General features: G+C 41.7%; 3 long non-coding RNA genes across 3 annotated transcripts in view; 2 read left to right on the forward strand and 1 right to left on the reverse strand.

Annotated features, from left to right (window-relative positions):
• LOC141766988 (uncharacterized) overlaps positions 1–24,591 on the forward strand; it is a 40,087-nt gene that overhangs the window by 13,235 nt on the left and 2,261 nt on the right. The gene's annotated exons all lie outside the window — the stretch shown is intronic.
• LOC141766978 (uncharacterized) lies at positions 10,108–20,898 on the forward strand. The gene is made up of 3 exons (XR_012593725.1): positions 10,108–10,499; positions 16,001–16,284; positions 19,870–20,898. It is a non-coding gene; the product is annotated as an uncharacterized LOC141766978 (long non-coding RNA).
• The window catches only part of LOC141766983 (uncharacterized), a 14,431-nt gene continuing 11,784 nt past the window's right edge, over positions 21,945–24,591 (reverse strand). The window contains exon 4 of the long non-coding RNA XR_012593726.1: positions 21,945–22,299. This is a non-coding gene — a long non-coding RNA (uncharacterized LOC141766983). The remainder of the gene's footprint in view (positions 22,300–24,591) is intronic.

A 24,591-nucleotide genomic window follows, 5' to 3' on the forward strand; every position in this document is an offset into this window, starting at 1 on the left:
ATTACGACACCCCTCCCGCCCACCCTGTGTGTCTCTTTCGCTCTTTAAACTACGTCACCACAGCACTTTCTCTGAGCGTTTACTGTTGCCATGGATGGGTTTACATTGTAGTTAATGGAAAGCCCGGTGCGTTTCATACCGATGCTAAAGGGTGCCGATGGGCGTGACATAGTGTGGTGTTTGTGAGTGTGTGCTCTGAACTTTGCAACGTCCAGGACGCTCAGTCAGATATAAAGAAGCCCTCTCATTTGAAATATTATCTTTACCACAGAAAAGGACTTTACACTCTATCATAATGCTACGAATCTTGAAACTGAAATATAGCATTGAAGTCTTCAACATTGTTTCTTAGGACAAACCGTGACTCTACAATTCCCATTATACAGTATGAAGTATACAAGAATGTGTGTGTTCATGTGTGTGAGTTGCCGACTTTCTAGCCTGGTCACCGTGGCCTTGCTGATGCGTCAGTGTTATGTCAGCTTAGCACGGCTTCCCCTCTCATGTCACGGGTCCGTACCCCAGGACAATAGATCCAGGCTGCGCCACAGCGCCCTCAATCCAGCTATGAAACAGGGCAGTGATGCAACGTCCAACAGCCTCCTCCGTGCACATTGTATAATGCGTGGCCTTCTACAGCAAACACAGGAGTCATTGTAAACTACACCCACCAGAGATGCAGCAGAAGTCTGGAAATTCAGCCTTGTACAAATGCAAATGAAAATATTTTCTGATTCTTTTAAATCCAGTACACCAGACAATCGGTATCGTCTCAGATACTGACCTTATTACTAGCCATTAAATACAGTTTTTGATAAGTGATCCTGATCACTCCGACTCAGTTTTTAGAGCTACAGCAATTCCTAGCCTCATGAAAATGAGTTCTACACAGTGAATAAAGATTTTAAATCTGGGGAAAAGAGCGCGTTGTTATGTGATTGGTGCTCGGTATCAGATGACGTGTTTGAATCGGTATCGGGAAAGGAAAAGTTGCTGCCATTTATTAATCGTGCCTTATCTGACCGATATCAAATACTGCTGACAAAACTCTGGACAGTATATGATCGAAACACCTTTATGATCAGAGTCATACAACATTGGAAAGGTGTAACCAATACAGAGATGATTCCATAATTATCTGACCAAATCAAGCCCTTTATGACTCTGTATTTATTTGGTGTTACAGAAATTTGCATTGGTACAGAAAAAAACATGCCACTGTACTTGATAGTGTGATTTAGAGAGCGTGACCCATCTCGCTCTGTCTGGAGTTTGGCCCAGTTTGCCTGATGGATTATTCTAAATATAGTATGGTCTCACACACATGGGTGACTGTCTCTATACCTATTTATCTATTTTCTTTAAGTTAACCAGACATGATTTGCTAAAGTCTTCATCCTTGAAGTCTTTTTTCCATGTAAAACTGAAAAATGCTGTTTGAAAAAACCTCTAATAAAACCACTTTAGTTTCATTTGTGAAAGTAAGTTTTCTATTGTCTTGTTTGCCTCATTGTGGTGCATCAAGCTGTAATGAGTTCATTACTGCCCCGAGGCCAAAAACACCTTCTACTTGACGGTTGGTGAGAACCGCAATTGTAGATGCTGTTTTCCCCCCAACGACCACAACGGGCAACAATGAGTCCATTCTACAATAGGTACCGTTAGCATAGCATATGCTAAGTTTCCAGCTAACGCTGGCTAGCTAGCTAGCTTGGTTAGCAAGGTGTGTCCGTAATTCATGTTAACTGTGACTCCATAGTGTCTTTTAGTACAACCGAATGCTGAACAAGACATTTTTTGGGGGACCAAATGTTATAATTCACTTTCATGAACTGAAAACACACTGTGAAATGGTCAAAGCTCTAAGACGAAACACGGACAACACCCAAAAACAAGTTCACGGCTATTCAAATTTACAAAGTGCCAAGGTTTCGAATTGATACTCCTTAATGATGCGCGGGCTGACCGGGTTTGGGTGAGCCTACTAGAAAGTATCGTGGGTTCGGGAGGGCGGGTCAAAAAATGACAAAGCAGCGTTCGAGTAGGTTATTAATAACTTACAATTGCGTGCTATAGTCCATCTTCTCTTCCCTTCTCCGTTTCTCAAAACACACACACACACACACACACACACACACACACACACACACACACACACACACACACACACACACACACACACACACACACACACACACACACACACACACACACACACACACACACACACACACACACACACACACACACACACACACACACACACACACACACCAGCCGTGGTGGCGGCACGTTATTTTAACACATTCCGTAGCACCACCATGTAATCAGTCAAGAGGTCAGGGTCATTTCAAATACTATATGTCTGTGAGATAACGTTGCACACATGCACACACAACGTGAGCCACGGCACCCGAGTACGCTTGTCTCTGTCCTTATCTCAGACCTCAGTCCTGACAATTGTGCTACTATAGGCTAATGCATAAAGTTTACGGTTTGCGGAGCGGGTTTGGGCGGTCGATTGACGCATATTTTTACAGGATCGGGTGTGGGTTATAAAAATCCTGACCTATCACAAGGCTACTACTCCTCTATCCTGATTGACAGGTCTCCGTGGTAGCAACTTGTCAATCACAAGGTTGCCATGCCCTAAAGCATACCCTAATTTGTTGTCTGTTTTACTTTAAATGTGACCATAATTTACTAAATGAATATCACGTGGTATTGAAGAACACTAATTAGGAAAATGTTACTGAGGTAATAAATCAAGTGAGAAGTAGGGTCATTTTCTCATAGACTTCTATACAATCTGACAACCAGAGGAGTCGCCCCCTGCTGACTAAGAATGCAAGTTTAAGGCACTTCCTCATCGGCTTCACTTTTCAGACCCGGAGGTCGCCCCTTAGATGAAGACTAACTAGTCGGTCCCAATCAGGGTGACTATTTACCATGCCATGTACTGCAATGTTTTTTAGACAAGGTCAGGTCACTGAAAGTCCATGAATAGGCTGTAGATATCCAATGATTGGGCTGTTGAAAAGCTCCTTCCACCCCAGGAGGAAACAGCAGACTTACAGTACAGTACAGCCAAAATTGGGGGGTAATAGTTGTGCTGTGAGCCATGCCTTGAAATTCCTGGGTGGGGAAATCACAACAGTGTTATTTGACCAACTTGACATCCCATTTTTCAGTATATCCAAAAGCCCTCCCCCTCACTCCCAGACACGTGAGGAATTGAAACATGGGAGTGTATGAGAGCGTGCCTCAAAAAGGGGATGGGCCTATATGCTCTCTCATTTAGGATACGGGCTGCTCTGGTAATGACTGTGCTGATAGTGATGAGTGTTGCTGGCACTCTGACACTCAATGCCAAGTCAAGGACAACCTTGTTTACTTGCATTCTCCACCACCGCCCACGCCTCTCATGTCATTCGTTCCGCCTTTCCCTTTGTCGATGGAAGAAAAGCCACATCTGATCACAAGAAACTGATTGCTTGATGATAAAAATACAATCAAAACACCAGTTTGTCATCTGAAAACATAATAAAAACTCACCAATCATACCCTGAAAAAACAAAACAATACAAAAAAAACATTTGTCTCTGTTTTTACAAGTGCAATTTAACTTGTGTTTACTTCTAAATAAAAGGCAGATTGCTGCACAAATGACACCTTATTCTACAAATAATTTGTATATCATCAGTTAATTTTGTCTGTGACGAACATGAATGGTTCTGAGTTCCTGGATAGGGTGAGGATGTTTGGTTAAATCGAAAATACAATGATAAAACATGAGTCAGGGCAATATACAATAAGTAAATAATCCATTGAGGGGATAATAAACTTTGTTTATTGATGCCAGACATTTTCTTGTGAATATCGAAACCTTCATGCTTGGTAATAAAACCTCCTGCAACCAAGAGTCAGGAAACTAGACTATTATGTATTGTTTACACAGGGAAGGATTATCAAAAGCAGAGGCTCAAGAGTGAAAAAATAGACAGGCACTTTACACAGACTGATAGTATTGGCGGGGAGTGGTGCATGAGTCCTAAAACCCGGAAATGAGTTAGCATTTTCGCACTTCAGGTTCCCTTTTCTGGAAGTCAATATTTTTTTTTAATGTTTTTTTTTTTTAGATTCCCGAAATAAGGTCTGTGGTTAACGCAAGCTTAAGAGATTGTAACGTTTTCTACGATATATAATACGTTAGTAAATATCCCACTGGTGAATTTTGAAGCTTTTACGTGTCTTAAAAAAGACAGTTGTTAACAAGTGGCGAAATGAGACTACTAAACGTCATCATGCTGACTCGTCTACCTTTACAGCCTCGTTGTTTATACTCACGTCCATGCGACTGTGGTGTAGTTCGTTTATAGCCTAACATTAGCTTTTTACTTCTGCCGATTGCATTTGCGCTTCAAAAATCATAAAAGTGTTGTTCATTTGTGGAGATTATTTGACGGAACAAAACGTGTAAGTATCATAAACATTTGTTTGCCACAGAGCTTATTTTCCCAAATCATCCAAAACCCAACGGAAAAATCCCATTGGCTTTTTGTCGAGGGAACGCAGGGAGATTCTAACTTCTGAGTTGGCCTACAAAAATACGTCATCCCTGCACCACTTTATGGTCTTCAAGGTTAAGTTGATGCTTTACTTAAATCTTCAGAAAAATGATCACATGAACAAACAAAAGTTAAGATACTGCACTGAATCAAAATGCTAGTTACGCTAAACCTGCCCAACTACTGCATGTCTAGTATTGAAATAGGCCTAGATGTGTCAAAGTCATTGGTGATAGCGTTCCTTTACTTTTTCAAACCACGGCCTGTAAGAGCCCCAAAGCAACCTGACACGTTCGACTTCAGATTCTTCGAGTACATTGACACATTCCTCACGTGTATTCCTGAAGCCCAATAGGCCGGAGGGGGAAAAGCTATTAGCCTGGCTGTTCCCAATAAACCAACTTCCCCCAGGTCACAGGTGGTAGGAGAACTGGAGATGCATTTATGCAACCTTGGCTAAACTACAAGCTGGTAAATATCCCAGTGAGACGCAAACTCACGTTCACTTAACACTGACGCTGCAGAAACGTGCAGTGTGATCTACTCCATGTGTACATCCACGTGAGTGAAAGTTGAGAACATGCATAAACTTATGGCATTGTGCCAACATATACTGTCCCTGGTGTTTTGAGCAGGAAAGCCTCCAACAACAGATACATGCTTGCAGTCACAAGATGTCTGACACCAGATGATTGCAGTGTTTAAAGCCGCTGCAGCCTCCCTATACTGTTGGAGATAATACCATGCTATCAGCTGGACACTTTCAGCCCGTCAGTGAACAACAAGCTAGACTCTGACCCACTTTGAAGGAAGCAGCTGATTGTTTCCTCTTGAATCTACAGGGGCTGGGTCTTGTTCAAGGTGGGACCCCACAGGATATCTGTTTGTAAACAGAACATGTCACTCTGTAACCTCAGGCATGGAGAATTTGTAAAGAAAAATGATTGCGTGCGTGTGTAATTCACTAGGAGTTGACACGGTTTATGTTTCTGGCTATTGTGTGGGCCGTTGCTCACATGCCCGTGTTGAAGATAATGAAACGTGTTGAACTTCCACTGTGTTATGGCCCAGTTTCTACACCCAGCGGATCAATCCCAGTTACGCACTAGCACATCACCATGGGAACGGTCTCGAGAGGACAGCGTGTATGTGAGCAGTGTGGGAAGAGATAGTCAAGGTTTTACTGCGTTGTGGTAGGTTAGGATATGATGCAGACTTGTTTAGGAAAGTAGGGTTTCCATTTCCAGAAAGAAGTGTAATGCTAGCTTACAATATTTAACAAACTGTGTGATGTGCTGCATACTAATAAGCCGGTCCGCCCAGTCTTTGATTTCCTCTCTGTCCTTTATTTCATTCAGGACACATATCACACGTCTGCCTCAGGTTATATATAGCTGCTGTGGCTCCTGTCTGGTGGTCTGTTAAAGCTCTGCTGGCACATTTTTTCCACACCTACACCCTGCCAAAATATGTCCACCCTCCCCAACCTTACCTACCTTGACTCCTGACCTCCGATAAATAACTAAAAGTGGGGTGCTGTGCATTGATACTGGCTCCGTAAACTCGGATTTCCTCCAGACCTGGAGGGAAAACTGGGTCAGGTTCTATGTTCAGGATCTTGGTGGCCAGGTTCTTGTCTGCATGTAGCCTTTGGGTAGTTTCCAGGCCGCCGCACGAAGTCTGTTCCACGTGCCTGGCCTCAGACAGCCCCGCCCCACCCCCTCCTGCCCCACATCCTGTGTGGCCAACCTGTCACATCTAATTCCCCGCCAAAGTCAAAGCATGGCAAGTGTCGCTCTCGGACCAGAGTGGACCAGAATTAATCGGCGCTGGCAATTACTGAGCTATCTATGGCTCGTGCTCGTGTTTTTATGTAAACCCTTCAACATCCTGCAAATCTGCTCAGCAGCTCATTTCAAACAATGTCCATCTTAATAGGTTATAATATCATTCTGAAATCACGCTTTCGAGGTGGCCGTCAATCGATTAAAATATTTAATCGTGATTAATCACATGATTGTCCATGTTTAATCGCGATTAATCAAATGATTGTCCATGATTAATCGCAATTAATCACACTTTTTTATCTGTTCAAAATGTACCTTAAAGGGAGAGTTGTCAAGTATTTAATACTTTTATCAACATGGGAGTGGGCAAATATGCTTGCTTTATGCAAATGTATGTATATATTTATTATTGGAAATCAATTAACAACACAATGAAAAATATTGTCAAGAAACCCTCACAGGTACTGCATACCTAAGCATAAAAAATATGTTCAAATCAAAACATGGCTAACTCAAGCCCAACACGCAACAACAGCTGTCAGTGTGCTGACTTGACTATGACTTTGCCCCAAACTGCATGTGATTATCATAAAGTGGGCATGTCTGTAAAGGGGAGACTCGTGGGTAACCACAGAACCCATTTTCATTCACATATCTTAAGGTCAGAGGTCAGTTTTTCCTCACCATAATTTAGCGCAAGTTTGGAGCGTTATTTAGTCACCTTCGTGACAAGCTAGTATGATGGTTGGTACCAATAGATTTCTTAGGCTTTCTAGTTTCATATGATAGCAATACCACCTCTGAAAGATCTATTGCGTTAAGGAAATTAGTGGTGTTAAAACAAATTTGCGTTAACTCGTTATTATCGCGTTAACTTTGACCACTGAAAAAGTCTGTTCTTGTCCGTACGCATGTATCGGGAATTTGCTACAAATAACTGCCAACATTTTGGAACAAGAAGGCATTTGATTTTCTAAAGGAAGAAAGTACAGTTTTCTTTATCTAAATTCACATTCTCCTACTTCCTTTTTTTTTTTTTACAAATAACCAGTACTAAATTAAACAAAACATTAATGGATAATGCAGGGAAGAAAGTCTGTTGCTACACACAAATAGTTATTTTTTTGAACCAAACAAAGTTCCCCTCTCGCCACAGTAATCCTTGTTCTGTGACTTCTCTCTATACACACAGTCCAACTAGCTGTCAACACCTCCACTATTTAGGAGCAGACTGCATCACTCATATGGTTTCCTGAAAGTAACAGATACACACACACACACACACATATACAGGGATAACTCGAAGCAAGATGTAAACTCAAAATTCCCATCTTTTTAACACACAAAATACAAAAAAACAAGGCTCAATGTAAGCTCTTAAATCACAGAGCACACTTCCCCGAAAAGGAATTAATCAACTTCTCTTCCCCCTTATTGATATTCAAATCAACTACATGCAAATGAACATTCAGTACCAGCTCTGTGGTAACAAGTTTAAAGCCAAGCAGTCACTGTGCCTCTCAACCCAGTCAACACGGCTAAACTAAACAGGCCTACCACAGATCAACTCAATAAAAAACACATTACAAACTAATTTTGGTTTTGTGGTGGTGAAATAAGCACTCATGCAGCTTATTAACAAAGTAAGGGGTAAACATTTGTCTGAAAAGCTCGGTGGGTGGAGACTGTTGAAATAAACAAAACAAACCGTCTAACCTCATGGCCTATATTAGTCTGTTTTTCATCAGGCAGAAACATGAGCAGCTTTATCTCTGGTGTCTTCCCTGCGGCTTTCTCAGACAGCAACGCAAACATCAACTCCTGTCGCCTCTGAACTAAAATTCACAAATCTAGTCTCGTGAACGCAGTCTGGGGGGATTTACTATGAAACGGAGTGAGGTTTAAAATGGAATAAAATAGTCAAAATGGCATGATTTTAACCAGGAGTGTGTGTGTGCAGGACTTGCAGCTCTGCATTTCTCCCTGCAGCTCACTGTACACTAATGAGTTCCATATGACCCAAGCATGAAGAGAGTAGGCAAAAAAAAGTTTGATTTATATAAACAAACCCACTCCTCCTGCTCGCCACGTGTTACACAGGATGTCACGTGGCAACTAGGACTGCCAAAATCTAGAACCATAATATTTTGATTTTCACGCACACACACATGCATGCACACACACACAAAATATATATTCAGATTGAGCTCGGACTCATGCACGCTGAAGATTCAGCCCAAAACAAACAGAGCAAGGAGACATTTACCATTCAAGGACTTCCATGAAACTGAAGTTCATAGGGTCACATGAAAATACTAATGGTTAGAAGGAGCAAAACTGAGCTTTAAAACTCTTACAATTACTGTTCCCCACGTTCTACAGCGTAGCTAAACTCCTGGAGATTCATATTGTTTTAAAGTTCAATCCTGAAGACATTGTATAGGATGAAATGGGAGTGGAAAGTGGAAGAATAGTTAAGTCAGGGGTTTAGTTTGCATCTGGGACAAAGAGTACTGTTTGTCCCGGCACTTCAGATTAATGCGTTGGAGATGAAATGCTGGCTTTGTTTTTTTTGTTTTTTTGCTGTGACAACTGAATTCTGAAAAGTGCAACTAAGTCCCTTTTTAGGCAGAAAAGGTCATGACCGTGAATGTCCTCGCCGCAGTTTCACTGTCAGTTGTACACCCGGTTTCTTTTTTCCAGGAAACGTGGAGTAAACATCATCTGTTAAAAGTCAGAATCAAGACTCCTCCTCACGTGGCTGAACAGAGGGAGTGTTTTTGTTTTCAGTCTGCAGATGTAAGGGTTTTGGAGTTCCCTCACATATCAGTGGTGTGTGTGTGTGTGTGTGTGTGTGTGAATATGCAGCCTGGGCGTGTGTGTGCATGCCTGTGTATGTGTATGTGCATATGCAGATGTTTGAGAGAGAGGAAGGAGTGAATATAGTTCTTGTGTGTGCTCTCGCTGTATTATGTAACAGTCAAGTGTAACTTGTATCTAAACCCCATGACATTATATTGACAGTGAGTACAGGCTGTTCAGAGGTGGTGGCCCCTGCACACAAACACACAGCCAAGATTTCACAACCAATTTCACCCTGACAATCAAAATAAGGAGACTCTAGGTTAAAGGCGCAGTGTGTAAGATACGGCCACATGCTCCAAAGAAATATGAGGCAGCATTTCAGCTCTATAATGGGTCCATACATACTAAATTTAAAGTCATCGGTTATTTAAAAACAAACAAACTACTAACTAACAGCAGGGCAAGAATATGCAAAATTCAACCAAACTGTTCAAACGCTGAGCTACTCAAAAAATAACACTGTTATCTTAATTATAATCTTCACGACGTTTGGCATCAGCCTATATTGTCATGTCAGGTGCACATTTAAAAACAAGTTTCCCTGTACAATGAAATTCCTCCTTTGCCTTCAGCTCTGAGTGCCGTTGACAAGGAAACACAGTATAAGACATAAATACAATAGATACAGATAGAAAAAACACTATGTACAATATACAATAAAAATAGAGAAGAATGCTATGAGCAATATACAATAATAGAAAAACAGAACAGTATCTGTGCCAAAGGTGTGTGTGACGGGGGGTGAAGGTTCCTGTATGGTCAGGTTAGTGAGGGCATATTTGTCTACTGTGGGCTGTACGGTCCGTGTTGTTTATTGGATTAAATCCAAAGTGGTAGAAACAAGAAAATGACTTGTTAATTATTTTCGTCCTTCCCGCCACCACTAGATTAACGTTACCTCGCTGGGAGGAGAGTGTGCGGCAGCTCCTGGAGACAAACCTTCAGTTAGCGGAGCTGTAGCAACACAAATTCAGCCAGCACGAACCCTAACGCCGGGGGGATCTGATCCCTGCTGGATCAGCAAACTTTCTGTTGCTGAATGCTAGTTGCCACAGCTAACCACTAACTGAAGGTCATACTCCCGGGCCGCTGCACCAGCCTCCTCCTGGCAAAGTGAGATTCTCATTTCTGCCACTTTGGGTTTAATCCAATGAACAAACTATCAAAACCTACACAGACCCTGTATCTTCAACGTGACAAGCCCTCGGGACAGCTCCACTTCTTCATCCTCTCATGAGGGCAGACTGGACGCTACAGTGACTCACTATCAGCTCTCGAGGTACAAGTGGTATAACAAGACATGGCGGGCCGGGCCCGGGGCTAGCTGGTTAGCATGCTCATTTCAGTAAATATCTCTGCAACACAAAACATACGTCTTTGACATAAGGTCAACATTGTAACCTCTTCACATTTTGTTGATAATGTTTGTGAATTTTTTGAACGTTTTAAACAAAATTTCTGGCCAGATCTTTCACATTGCAGTTTATATTTGATCTGTTGTTGGAAAAATAAAATTAGAACCTAAATCATGAGCAAATATGAAAGCTGTGAAAAGGAAAATATACAGTAAGTTTAGTAGCTTCATGCATTACAAATGTTACTGTTCTGCATTTGACTGTCGAGCCTCAGATTGTCAGAGCTTCCCACCATATTTTATTTGTTTGCTGTAGCTATCTGTTGCACTGTCTTTATCCGTAATGACACTGTTTGCACAAAGCTCGCATTCTGCTAATTATTGGTAAACAAGTGAGATTAAGAATGGATCTTATTTGTTACCAACCTGGGGTGAGCAGATAAATCTGCTGCACCAGACAAAAATGGTGCTTGAATGTAGCTGAGCTTTATTTTGTCAGACTGCTCCTAAAAAACTAATAAACAGTTAAGCTAACAGCTAGTGAATGTGAAATTGATACTTTTGGTTCGTTCTCTACTCAGTCTGGTTCGGTTTCACAGTGCACAAATTAAAGCAGGCCAAATAAAAAAATAATTGGCTGAGGGGAGTGTACGAAGGAGTGAATTTATCTTTTTTGCCTGGAGAGCTGCCACTTTTATGCAGCGAATCGCGGACTTTGATATATTGCTATTGATGTTTTTTCTCTTTGATTTACTGCGCATCCCTTCTCCTCTATCTTTATCTCGAGTGACTTTATAAACGTCCCTATTTTTGCTGATTTTATTGAGCATATTCTGTATGTTCTTTATGGTCCAGATGTCAAGCAAACCTCGGACGTCTGCAGAAGTCCAGGTCAGTCGTCTCCCACTCATGTTAACCTGTTGTTCACCCGTGTCCATCTCAACAAATGCCCAAGGCAGCCTGTGTTTTGGTTCACTTGCATACGGTCTGAGACCCCCTCTCGCAAGCGGTCTCGGACTGGTTGTTTTGGTCTGCACCAGAGTATGATTACTGTATTCACAACTGCCCAAGCGAACTGCACCAGAGTTCGATTAAAGAGGACTAAATGTTGGCTTATGAAAGCACCCTTAAAGCAATTTCAGTGTTTATTAGGTGCCTTATCTAAGCCAATAAAGACAAATTAAACTCCTGAGATACTGACTAGGCCATAAAACCTGTTTGAATTCCTGCACGGGACATTGTTAGCCTCCTCATCTCCACTCCTATACAGATAGATTTGTTTGTGCTGACAGGCAAGGACTGGAGTAGGTCCAGCTTTCAGTAAGACTCACAAAATGTTGAACTTTACTCAGGCTGCTTTGGTATTTGGATCCCTTAATGTGGACCACAGCTGTCACTATGGTACCAACTTAGACAAAACCAACCTGACCGCCACACCAGTTTGATTTTAATTAGTGACCTGACCGGTCAGTACTTCAATACCACTGATTAGTGCTATCATGGTGAGGAAGCATCAATATCTCACACTGTCAAAAGCACTTTAGACTAGGCTGCTATTGACTCTGCTGTTGCATTCGATGGCTGGCCTGAGAAAGTGGATATTCATCAACAGGTCAGTGTAACAGATAAGGGACGAGAGTTTTGTTCTAATCTTGCAGTGCATAAACCTGCCGCCATGTGCAGCCACTGTTTCTTAGCTGAGCCCTTTAATGAGTTGTTTAATACACTGTCCAGATGGTTCTGTTGACTTTGAGTGACTCACTGCCGAAATTATTCACATCATTCGCAATCTATTTGAAAATGCCATCCCAGAGTTTTCTGGTGTGAGTTAGGGGGGAAGAAGGAGGTCTGGCTTCATGTGTTCCCAGGGCTGCTGACAGGAAAGAGTTATAGTGCAGAGCTATCATGCATTCCTCCAAATACCATTTCTGATCCAAAAGCAGAAGCGTTCCCAGTATTACATTACTTGGAATTGCTATTGAGATGCAATATGTGGATGTGATCCAGAGCTGCATGTTTATTACTTTCACATCAGGGTCTCAGAGTGTATGAGGGATCAGGGTAAATGTAAGCGAGTTAAAGTACTTGAGTGCTTGCATTAGTCTGCACTGAACATTGTAGCACTTTGAATTGCCCTGTTGTTGAAATGTGCTATACAAATAAAGCTGCCTTGCCTTGCCTTGCCTTGCTTTGCTTAGACTTCTCTACACTTATAATAGAAGAGAATGTGAGAGAGCCCTGAAGCGTTGCCCAGTCTAGACTCCAGCCATTAGTCAGAGGCCATGCAGAAATACACAATGACATCAATATCTATTCAAACATTTCCCTTTTCTTAACAGACAGCTTCTCTGAAAAAAAGTTGGACAGACTGATACAGAAAGATTGGTTTGTGAAGGTTAACTGTAACAAGAGCTTGGCTGTTTAAGTTTCAGAGCACGACTGAAGTTTGAATAATTCACAGCAGTAAACTGGAGGTCGAGCAGCATTTCCATGATGCGAATAAGCACACACATTGCCTCACAATTGGAGTCCAACAGCTATTTCTATTTTTGATCTGGTTCCAACTTGCAACACAACATAATCTCAGAGGCTGAAGAATGTCTTATGAAATCTTTTATCTCCTCACTCTCTTTTTGTCATTAAAGTGCAATGTACAAATCCTTCAGGTAGATAAATATCAAAAATGTATCTGGCATAACTTGAGTTTTAGTTGCTTAAAGGAACAGTGTGTAGGATATCGGGGGATCTATTAGCAGAAATGGAATATAATATTCATAACTATGTTTTCATTAGTGTATAATCACCTGAACCTAAGAATCGAGCCCTTCATATCTACATAGGGAGCGGGTCCGCCATGTCGTTCAGCCATGTTTCTACAGTAGCTCAGAATGGACAAACCAAACACTGGCTCTAAAGAGAGCCTTTCGTATTTTTACCTGCAGGCCACCATAGTTCTCCCGCATATTAAACTGTGGTAACGTGAGCCGCAGAATGAAAAAACATGGTACCGCCAGCCACCGTCTGACTTCCGTTGTTATTACGGTAAGGATGGCATCTGAGCAAGGCAAATGGTGTTACCACTGTTGCACTCGGCAGCTCTCACTACCGCAGTTTTGGAAAGGGAGGAATGAGTGGGTGGGTACTTAGTTGGTTGCAATCTTCAACATCACCATCTTTAACTGTCAGTCTTTGAGTTTCAGTTCCTAAATATTAAGGATTTATTTTGTTGTACCTGAAGGTGGTTTACACATGCACTTCAACAAGATGGCTCAAAATGAAAATAATAAGGCCACTGAACATATAAAGTCTTGTAGATATCCTCCAGATATGTATATTTTCAGTGTGTATCTGACTCATAGATGCTGCTCTGTTCCTGCTGTTGCATCACAATTAATTTCCCCAAACAAACCTGAAAGTGCTGACTCAAAAAAGCAGACCTGAATGTCCCTGCAGCACGAGTCACTCTTTGCAAATTAAATGAAGCCTAAAACAGCACTGCTATAAACTGGAATGAGCGGCACTCAGGACATTATAAATTGAAGTGTCCAAAAATGTGGGCCACCTCCTATTCACGTGTCACAATCTTCCCCAACTTTCCAACCACTTGTCATTCCATCTGCCAATTGCATGACGCTGATCAATAACGCATTGGGCTAGTTGTTTCGAATCAATCTGTATGGAACAGATCCCTGAGGCAGGTTGATTGATTTGTAGCATTCTGACGTCTGTTTTGTGGCCCCGAGTCTGTTTCCATGTCACATTGGTATCTAGTCTGTTTGAGTTAGTGTGAGTTATGTTTACTTTGAATACAGGATGATTAAGTATAATTAAAGCGGCTATAATCAATATTTCTTTAAAAGAAAAAGAGAGCATGGCTCACATACCCCCGCTCACTGCTTGACCCCACAGTCTTTGGCCCAAATTTCAAAACATTTGGGCACCCTGGACTTTTAACCCCCAAAAAGCACAACTAGACCACACTGTTTACCAAATTTGAAGTTCCTAAGTTAAATATTTTCCGAGTTCTGCTCCGGAAACAAAAGTGTAACGGACGGAAGGACGGACACGCGGAGCGCTATACACCCCCGACTACGTTATCGCGGGGGTATAATAACAATGTATCAAATGGCATTATAATAAGTTTCTACTGATTGTTTAGCGGTACGGACCACAACCTCACTGTTCACGGCTCTCAAAGTATTATTTTTGGCCACAACAGGCAGCTGTTCAGCAAAGAAGCTCTAAAAAAAACACTGTACACTACCTGCTCAGCAGACAGACAAAGTTAGCAACTAGCTGGTGAACATAGTGGCACATTTAGCTGCTAAAGAGCCAGACATTTCCCAAGGGAGTTGGTGGAGACCAAAAACAGAGCTAAAAGGAAGTGAATATTGGACGTATATTCACCAGGTGGTCAGAAACACAATTCCACATATATGATAGTGTTGCTCCGTAACTGCGTAATGTGTAAATAAGCGCCTGTTTGCTAAGAAGTTCACCACATCAGCTTAACAGTTAACAATATGTATATCAATGTTGTGTTTTCAACTTGTTTCTGCTGACCCGAGTGGCCAAAAAATAAGTTATTGCATGTTTAAGTTTCTATATTAATGTAAATCCAACAACCTGTGCCAGATGAAGGTTATGACACAACCTTTATGCAATAAATGGACCTGCTTTATTATTGATGGCCATATATTTACACTGCTAAATTGCCTTAATCATGAGCATTGCTGTGTTTGAATAGATACAAGAAAGTAAAGGCATACATAGATCTGTGTGAGTAATGTATGTCATGTTAAAAGCAGTATATGTTTGTGAGAGGGGGTGTGGATTAAAGCTGCAGCTGCAGAGTTTGTATTTGTGCCAGCTTTAAGCAGTAGTATCGGGGTACTGCAGTGCTTTTCTGCTTATTCTCAGAGCACGTGATGATAGATGCACGTTTCTGCAGAGGTTACTTTGACCCAAAGAGCTGCAAGCCTCCATCCCTCACTACTCTCCATCTCTCTGCATAAAAACAGCTCTCCCTCCTTCCTCTTCAAACAAATTTACATATAATGTAGCACATCATCTAAGTTACAACTCTGACCTCATTATTTTGATAGCATGCAGTGGAGGTATAATCTTCAAAAAATAGTTCAGCATTTAATGCATTAGTGACATGCAATGTTTCCCCCTCATTGTCTGCATATGCACTTAATCCTTACTATAGATGCACACATCTCTTCTCACATATCTCATTCACAGTGTTTGCATCAATCAAAGTGTAAACATGTTCCTCCTCCCACGACATATCTGAAAAACTCACATCATTGATTATTTCTTGCAAGCATATCTCATGCCTTCCCTCCCTCATCCCACCTGCGTCTCTCTCTCTCTCTCTCTCTCTCTCTCTCGCTCTGCTTCCTCCCCTCTCTTTGCTGCAGTGTGGAATTTTCCGAGCACAGCGAGCGCTGCAGTGTGTGATGGCGTAAAGGACGATGATAGGAAGGAGGAAGGAGGCAGGACGAAGGGTGAACGCTACTTAACACATACCACAAAAAAAGAACCTGAGCCATTGTGATGAAGGACCCGCCACCTCATCGAACAAATTCAGTGGAAAAATACCAGACAGACATAAAGATACAGAGGCAGCTGAGCTGGAGAACCCCCAAAACATACCGAAGAGGTGGATGTGTACACATTATTTTAAAGTGGATAACACTGAATGGTACAGAATTTTTTGTTCATTTACTAATTCATTTTATAAATATAATGAATCAGAACCAGATGGGTGTATTAGCAAAATTGCTATTAGCATTAGCACACTCATAGATATAAAATGAATACATTTGAAATACACAAATATACAGTTGAAGCATCACCTGCCTGAAATAGCTTTTTGCTTACTGAATCTAGTGTGATAAAACAATATACAAGGCAAAAAATAATAAACAGTCAGTACATTTAAGGGAATAAAATTAATTCTAGTCTACATACAGTACACCGTGGGTGCGTGTGTGTACAGTAGTGTGGCAGCGGCACTGAAACGGGGGAGATGGAGACAGACAGACAGACAGAAGAACATGTCAGCTGACTCTAACGACCCTTGATTACGTCGTCACACCTACGAGCACAATTGTACTGAGTGGTTTCTATGTTCCTGCTAACGACTCCCACAGAGGTTAAATTCATGGGTTCCCCTACCATTCAGTCAGAACTGAAGAACAACGTTTTGAAGCCCAAAAAATGGTATCCAGGACAGCCCTAGATTTGTCCATTTTACTTGCAGCAATTACAGACAATTGCATTATTCTATCACAATTTAAATATATTCTTGCAAAATTCCCACCTCCACATTTCACAAAGGAAACCGTATTGTTAGTCTGACCAGTGGCATGGGAAGTCTTTCTTACATAATTTCCTGAATTCCAAGAAACTGGGCCTTCAATTTCCCAAGTGAGTTGAGGGAGAAAAAATTTCAAGTTAAAATGACAGTAGTTTTTTTTTTTAAATCTCTGTTTAAAGGTGCTAAATGCGAGATTGGGAGGATTTCTATTGACTCCGCACAGCTTTACCGGGTTACCGTCTAGATAATGCTGAGCCGGCGGCTTGCAGCTAACGGTGCTAACGGCGCTAACAGTGAAAGCAACGGCAACAGTGCAGACAGAGCTAACGGTGTTAACCTGGGGGGGAACCGGAGGGTGGACGCTACGCTTCCACAACGGCATTGTCGGTCGGGATGGCGTTATCAGCTGTAATCGCTAGCCAGTGGGGGCACGCTAACATGCACGGACATGCACAAAAAGCACACACGGCTGGCCCGGCCATATAAACAAAGCACATTCTCTGCTCAGGTAGACATTACTCCACTATATCTTTACTTAGCAAAACGTTGTTTGCTGCTATATTAATGCTTTGGATATCGTATAGAGAACCTTTAAGCATTTGCATAAATAAGGAGTCTCTGGAGGTCAGTATAAAAAAGACAAAGCTCATAAAATACAGAGTGCAACTGGAGGATGTGTGTTAATTCGCAGCAGTAGTTATACTGGTTGTGAAGGACAAATGGTTCCCAGCAGTGTATCTGACAAATGTCCCTAAAGGAAAACAGTCATGCCACAGTCACACTGCAGCATTTTCAGTGTGAAAGTGGAGGAGGTGATTGCGAATGTGTTAATGACATTCTGTGATTGTGACGACTGTGCGGCAATGGGCCTCTGTGGTAATGTGCTAATGGCTGGGGTTTGAGGTCATTTCGTGGGTAAATGACAGGGGCAGGTTATTGCTGCAGTGTGTTGGGACAGCGTGAGAAGGATGACGTTATAAATGGTGGAGAGAGAGAGAGAGAGAGAGAGAGAAGATACAGCTTAGATCATTGTCCTGCGTCACCAGTGATGTGTCGGACACGACAGTATTTACTGGGACTGTTCGAGACCCCTCATCTCCAGTAAGTCAAGTAGCGACATACAATATACACACACTCACTTTCACACTCAGTATAATTGTATATAGCTGAACTATGACTACAAATAACACTTTACTTTGATGATAAACGATACATAAAATGCATGAGTGTTGTAAAATGGGCTGTAGCTTGAATGGATCACATACAGGTAATTGGATTACACTCAAATCCACTCAAAATTGGATTGGAAATGTTAGCATAATTACTTCGTGCCCAGCCCAGCCTGTGAACACATCAGGGAATAGGGTTCGAGCGAGGTGATGGCCAACGCATTAATCAAGCCGGTTGGACATATGAGATATATGCAGGATAACGCACAACAACCAGCATGGACGTGCATGTGAGAAGCCTCAGCCAGGCCTCTCTGAATCAACCTATCATTTGTGGCGCTCTTTCTGTCACTTTCTGGTGCCAAAGGAAACTAGACCCAGTAAGCCTTAGTGATAGAGGGGTGTGTGTGTGGGAATGCCGAGGGACCTGGGACTTTGGCCAGAGTAGGGCCACAGGTGCCACTCATCTGTCCTTGTATGCACAAACCAAGGGACACTGTCAGAGCAAACCGCACCAAAAGTGAAGAGGAGGAAGGCGTAGGAAGTAGGGCTGGGACGATTCACCTATCTCCTGATTCGATACTATCACGATACTTGGGTGCCGATTTTAATATGTATTGCGATTTTTAAATATTGTGATTCTACAAGAATCGTGATTCGATATTACGATTTATTGCAATTGTTGTTAACTTTTTTTAACACTAGACCTAGGAAAAAGTTAAATCATATACTTCTAGGAACTTTTACTATATATATCTAAATTGATCAAATTTAAATGTTTGATCTTCAGCATTTATGTAGTCAGAGATGTCATGAAGGCAAATATATCAGTCATTGTCAGGCATTATTAATAACCTACAAATCAAAGAATAAAGACATATCCCTCACAAATTAGTGGTATTTTCTTTTTAATTTATAAGGGACATGTAATGTTTTATACTTCTGGTGAACATAATCCAATCAATCTTATTTCCATATGTGTATTTTGCATATACGGTTCCCTTTATTAACACCTTATTTTGAAAATCAGACGTAGTCACACGTGTATACTTCTGCTAACTTCGCCAAGTCCGACGCTAGCTCTTACCGTCAGCTTCGTTCTCTTTATACATCCACGGTCAGCTCCATCGGGGCTGTTTGACTGTATTTAATATAAATGTCAGTATATGGGTGCTCTACAGTTGTAGCGTCGGCCGTTTGACCATGGATATGCGAGTTGGCTTGACCACACATTGCAACAACGTTTCCTGTCCATGACAGAGTTAGCATGCAGCTTTAGCCATGATGTCTAGCTCTGCTATTCCTGGCAATGTGTGAAACGCAAAGTGTTTCCATACTTTACTGTATGTGTAGTGTTTACCACTTTGGATTTAATATGTGAGGGTGTGGGTCGTATCCAAGCCGACCCTCCGCCGTTTTCTACTTTTTCGTTTCGGCTTGCTACGGCTGACTGCGGTTTATTTTGGTTGACGTATACGGAACGGATATGACGTTGTGTAACTCTGACTACAACAATAAAAGCAGTAACTTCCTTTTACCTCCGCATAGACTCAAATGAAGGAAATATATTGATTCTGGCATTTAAAATTTATTTAAAAATCGAAAAATAAAATAAAAATCGCGATACATACTGTAGGTGAATCGATTTTTTCCCCACCCCCAGTAGAAAGGTTGTAGTTATATAACCAGCAAACACAGTTATTAGGTAAATCATTTACAAGAACAAATAAATCCTTACATGAGACACAGACTCAATCTTACAGCTTCTAATTTGAAGTGTATTCTTTCGTCTCTTTAGGAATGTGTTTGAACCCCTGGCCTACTCACTGCGGTTTCAGCCTGTCTGACTCAATTTGTCCTATGAAATAATCCCAGGGTTGCATAACTCTGACCCCAGAGCCCACCACCACTACCAGCGCTAAATCCCAAGAGATCAAGAAAGGGATAGAACAAAAGGAGGACAGAACGAACAAAGAAGAGACAGGATGAAATAGAAGGGGCCGTGGCTGGAGAGCTGTCTGACTGGCAGGCAGCAAAGGGCATTTGGCCCTCTCCTCTGAGAACACAGACTGGGTGAGAACATGGCGGCAGCCGACGGAGGGCACTGCCAGAAAAGAGAGTGGCTTACTCTTTGAAAAGATACGTCAACACAAACTCCCACTGTACGCTGTGTCCATTTGCCTTGTGCTATCAGGAACACAGAGGTGGCAGGGCTTAAGGAAACAAGTGAAGAGTTTAATCATGCCAGCAGGAGCTGTACTGGTATGAGAAAAATCAAGTGAGGCAGAATAGAAGTCAGGAGATTTTCCCACCTATGCTCCCTGATGGGGCGCGCAGTCTTCAAAAAGAAGTTCTGCCAAAAAACAAAAAGAGCTGGGAACTGGGACAGGCCTCCCTGAGCGAAAGGTTAAGTATCTGAGAAAGTTAGAAAAGGAAAAAAAATCAACCCAGAAATCTTCTTAGGTGTTTGCAAGGTGGAGGGAGGGACTGTGGAAGTAACCTTCAGAGACTGCGCTAAAAACAGCCCAGCCCTTTAGTAGGAGAAAAAGTAAATTACAGCCTGTGCCAGAGGATAAGAGGACACATTTGTTCTTAACGAGAACTGCTTAAATATAGCCAGGAAGGAAGGGGGAGTTGAGACAGAAGCCTGAAGAGTTTGCAATCACGCCTCTCCATACATTTCTTAGAACATTCCCCACCCTTGCGCCCAAGCAAGATAGCTCATATCCTATGTCAGTGGACATACTGACGTGGTGGAACCATACTGTGTGAATGCATGAAAACGATCCTTGAGGAATAAGATCCACTAAGAGATTATATAATACCCACATATAAACGTGCTAGTATACTCCGACAGAAGTACTGCCCGCGCCTTTCCAATGTCTGAATTGGAGGAGCAGCATCAGACTATTTTTACAACTTTCCAAAACGAACAATCTGACATTTACGCCTACTTCATACAGCGATTGACCTGCTGTGTGGAGATGAGAAAGCAATTCTCTCTTTCGAAATCTCCTTTTTTCATTCTTACACAACTATTTCTCTCACATTTCATTTGAACAAATGAGTGCAACACTATGAATGCCTTCCAAGAGAGATTAGGTGATAATGTTCGCCGTTTATCACGTCTCGCCCCTTTCTATGACGGTCAGCTTTTCACCCAGCCGTCGAATGTGGGCGTTCAGAACAACACTTTTGCCTACCGACGTGCTCAGACAACCCGTCATACGGAATATTTTTTTTTAAGTATATCCCAGTCGTCAGCAGAAATTAGGGTATTTACACGTGGCGGACTCCATATCCTCTTTCCAATCTTTACGTCAGTGTCCCTTCCTCCTTCGTTCTCTCCATGCTACACCTTCCTCCCCAGTGAGCACACTCAGACCCTCAGAGAATTCCCTCAAGTCTCAATGTCAGATATCCTGTCACCAGCCAAAGTCAGCTCTCATCTTCTCCTTGCTTTAGAAGACACTAAAAACATAGTGTGTGTGTGTTTGCGTGCGTGCATGAACAGCTCTATCAGCCATTTATCTTCTGTGGCGAGCCAGTGTGTCAGCAGAGCTTAGATGACCTAGAACCCCTGCAAGTCACCACAAGGAGCAAACGTAAGCACAAGGAATGGGCCTGCGACACTGTTGACATGTGCTACACAGAGATCTTCTTCTTGCATAAGATTGAGGAAAACTGATCTACGTCTGCACGGTGGAGCTGCACGGCTCCCAGCAAACACACCGAGGGAGACCACTGATTCTTTACAGACTTGGCTCGAGAGAGAGAAGAACGAAGACAGAGCTCTTGCGGTGGCTGAGTAACATTTATTCTCTCTACAGTGAAGGGTGAGAGGTTCTTTGAATGGGATAATTATGTGTAAGGTATATGAGGCTGTCTAATGCTCGAAGATAATGATTATAGACTGGGCTGATAATATAGCTATAATAGTTAAACTATTGTGCTTCAGTGGCATGCACTGACAAGAGCTTTTTAAGAGTCCATCGCATTATACACCTGTGATATACTGGGTTTGAATTCAGCCTGGGACCTCTGTCACATGTCATCTCCCTCCTCATTGTCTTCACCGTGAACTCTCTAACAAAGGTAGGTGAGTTCAGGGACCTGTTCCCACGGGAGTTTTTTTCCATTCCCTATTACGTGAAACTAATTTCTTCTGTGCTGGCATATTCTTCAAGGGACATCATTATAATTGTGCTTCTGAATGAGATGTTATAGCCTTAAAGTTAAACATATAAAATGAAACAATTCTTTTTTTTAGTTTAGAAACAATGTAATATACTTTATGTCTGTATTAGGCAAGACAGTTTATACACTATAGCTATACTATAATTGTTTTTTTTCTTTAGACATGCTAGATGAGACTAAATGTGCATCAAATGTATCTATTAGGGCTGGGCAATATGACGATATATGACATCAAAATGAGATAAAAATGTATATCGTATATAGTTTTCTATATCGTTCTATCGCGATATAGGATAGGCCTGTATTTATTTATTTTTTCTTCTATGATTTCACTTAAAACTCTTCAATTTGCACTCAAGTTCTTCAAATGATAAAATACTCAGTACTTTACTCAGGCTTTACCATGTGGTTATTTCATTTAGACTATTTATTTATTGAATTACCAGAAAATATGTTATCTCGTGATATACTGTACATCGTTATCGAGATATGAAATGACCGTGATAAAATAGTTTGGCTATATCGCCCAGCCCTAATATATATAGGTCTGATCACGACTATAAATGCTTCTAATGACGTCTGGGGTCTCTATAATGTTGGTATTATTTATAATAAGAAGCTGAACATGATCACACTCATTAAGAGAGGGAGATTAGAGTCTTATAATTTTAGCCAGGGAAACACTGTGTCCATGCACAAGATGTTCTATGTTTCTTGTTTTTGATTTTATATCTCTCTATTTACTCTACAGACATCTGAGAGTGCCCCGGACTCATTCCTGTAAATATATTTCCTCCATCGGTTCATTTTCTTTACAGATTTTCCAGCTCAATTAAACAGATTTTAGAGCTAATTTACCTAAAACTATAAATTTGAACATGTAGTGGGTTGCTTCTACCTGTGAGTAGCTCCAAATGTGTTTATATCACACTTTAAAAGGTAAGGTTGGTAGTGCTGTTTAAATACATTTTTGTTATATTTGTTGAAATTCTTATTACATCCTGACAGCAATCAATAAATCAAATGCTCTGACAAAAAAAAAGAGAACAAAAATCTGGTATTGCTGGCTGTCGCAGGGCTGTAATAAACTCGTCCAATGGACGGGCTACCATCCTGTCTACCTACCTGCCTGCCTGCATGCACTGTATACTGTAAACTATTGTTTACATTCATTATGATATGTTTATGTTTATAATGATAATTTGGGGGCAGTGCCTTTGCAGGGAGGCCTGAATGGACGATCGGTGTTGCTGACTTGGAGACTTTCTCTCTAGATTTAGGGACTTTTGGAGCTAATCTGCAGCTTGTGCTGCTAGCTACGAGTTGGCAACACTGGGCTGGGTTTTTCGGTTGGATCATTTTTAAAATCTAGTGCACTCTTGTTAGTCACTCAGCATTACCAAGCCTACCTTTAAATCACAACTGGATACATGCAGCACACAGCACAAAGACTAGCAGAGTAGCTGTGGTGCTGCAGGTGTTACATGATAGTGTGTGTCTCTGTGCCAGGGCTCCTCAGGGACTGAGCGCTTCACTTATTCATCCTAACCCCTTCACCTTGTGTTCAGAGATGCAGGGATGTGGTAACTTTACACCAGGCAACCCCTGACAATGTGATGGCTTAAAGCAGGCCACCTAACACCGCAGAGCATCTCACACGATCAATATGCCCGTGTACTACTATGTGCATGTGCGTCTGTCAGTGACAGAAAGATGGAATGAGTTCAGAGAGATAATAATACCGACCCCATGGACTGTTTTTGAAGCTCCCGAGAGAAACGGTAAGAATAGAGTGAAATGATCTCATCTCACACTGACCTCAGTTATGTTCCAACACGTGCGACACAAGAGAAAACCTCGGGGGTGAGACAGTTATCCTGATAACTGGGGCATCACAGCTGTCAATTAGTGATCTTAGCAGAGGATACTCATTTCAAAGGAGCTGGATCAAGATCTAGTCCGCAGTCAAAATGTTAATAAAGCAGGAATTTTACTGGCTGCAGTTTATGTTTTGCCAGCTCAAAAATAGAAGCATAATATCTCACAATGTTTGCAGGGGGACTGAAATATTAATGAAATATTAGAACCAGAAGACTCAAAATTAACTTATTAACTATTGCACGCTATTGCCTGTTGCTATGTTTCATTGCAGGCGTCTACTGCAGCAGTGTAGTCAAGTGCTTTTTTGGCAGACTAAGGCTGCATTCACATGAGATCATGCGTTGCTGCGATTCTTCGCAGGGTTTTGCAGAGGTCTGGGCGAGTCACTTTAATGACCCAGAAACTGTGACGATTAACATCTTTTGTTTCCTTGTGGCTGGGT

This window comes from Sebastes fasciatus, chromosome 1, assembly GCF_043250625.1.
Source record: "Sebastes fasciatus isolate fSebFas1 chromosome 1, fSebFas1.pri, whole genome shotgun sequence".
NCBI lineage: Eukaryota > Metazoa > Chordata > Actinopteri > Perciformes > Sebastidae > Sebastes > Sebastes fasciatus.